This window comes from Rhincodon typus, unplaced genomic scaffold (assembly GCF_021869965.1).
Source record: "Rhincodon typus isolate 14 unplaced genomic scaffold, sRhiTyp1.1 hic_rhity00000478, whole genome shotgun sequence".
Taxonomy (NCBI): domain Eukaryota; kingdom Metazoa; phylum Chordata; class Chondrichthyes; order Orectolobiformes; family Rhincodontidae; genus Rhincodon; species Rhincodon typus.
In genome coordinates this window covers 54,787-56,576 of record NW_025966116.1, presented here as the reverse complement: position 1 = coordinate 56,576, position 1,790 = coordinate 54,787, and the positions used below count along the sequence as shown (strand labels likewise).

General features: G+C 44.1%; 1 protein-coding gene across 1 annotated transcript in view; it reads left to right on the top strand.

The window, feature by feature from the left end:
• The window catches only part of LOC125488339 (keratin-associated protein 16-1), a gene marked incomplete at its 3' end in the record, with an annotated part of 14,348 nt that overhangs the window by 5,825 nt on the left and 6,733 nt on the right, over positions 1-1,790 (top strand). The gene's annotated exons all lie outside the window — the stretch shown is intronic.

Sequence of the window (1,790 nt, the reverse complement as noted above, 5' to 3'; positions counted from 1 at the left end):
CACACCAATATCACACTCACAAATATCCCACTCATCAATATCTCACATACCAACATCTCACACACCAACAACTCACAAATCAATATCTCATACACTGGCATCTGACACAGCAACATCTCACGTACCAATATCTCACACACCAGCATCTCACACATCAATAACTCACACACCAATATCTCGCACACCAATATCTCACACACCAATACTTCATACACCATCGTCTCACACACCAATATCTCACACACCAATATCTCACATACCAGCATCTCACACACCAATACCTCATACACCATCATCTCACACAGCAATATCTCACACACCTATATCTCACACACCAATATCTCACTCACCAATGTCTCACACACCAACATCTCTCACACCAACATCTCACACACCAATATCTCTCACACCAACAACTCACACACCAGCATCTTACACACCAACATCTCACACACCAGCATCGCACACACCAATATCTCACACCAATATCTCACACACCAACATCTCTCATACCAGCATCTCAAACACCAGCATCTCACACACCAACATCTCACACACCAGCATCTCACGCACCAACAGCTCACATCACAATATCTCACACACCTATATCTCACACACCCATATTTCACACACCAATATCTCACAGAGTAGCATCTCACACACCAATATCTCACACACCAATATCTCACACACCAGCAACTCACACACCAACATTTCACACACCAATATCTCACACACCAATACCTCACACACCAATATCTCACAAACCAATATCTCACACACCAGCATCTCACTCACCAAGTTCTCACACACCAACATCTCTCACATCATCATCTCTCACATCAATATCTCACACACGAATATCTCTCACACCAGCATCTCACACACCAGAATCTCACACACCATCATCTCACACACCAGCATCTCAAACACCAATATCACACTCACAAATATCTCACTCATCAATATCTCACATACCAACATCTCACACACCAACATCTCACAAACCAAACATCTCGCACAGCGGTATCTGACACAGCAACATCTCACATACCAATATCTCACACACCAGCATCTCAGACACCAATATCTCACACACCAATATCTTGCACACCAATATCTCACACACCAACATCTCACACAGCGGCATCTGACACAGCAACATCGCACACACCAATTTCTCACACACCAATATCTCGTACACCAGCATCTCACACACCAGCACCTCACACACCAATATCTCACAAACCAATATCTCACTCACCAGCATCTCACACACCAACATGTCACACACCAAAATCTTGCACACCAATATCAGACACACCAACATCTCACACACCAACACCTCACAAACCAATATCTCACACAGCAGCATCTGACACAGCAACATCTCACATACCAATATCTCACACACCAGCATCTCACACACCAATAGCTCACACACCAATATCTGGCACACCAGCATCTCACACACCAGCACCTCAGAAACCAATATCTCACAAAACAATATCTCACTCACCAGCATCTCACACACCAACATGTCACACACCAATATCTCACACACCAATATCTCACACACCAATATCTCACACACCAATATCTCACACACCTGCATCTCACACACCTGCATCTCACTCAGCAAGATCTCACACACCAACATCTCTCCCACCATCATCTCACACATCAATATCTCACACATCAATATCTCTCACACCAACAACTCACACACCAGCATCTAACACACCAACATCTCTCACACCATCATGTCAGACACCAGCAAATCAAACACC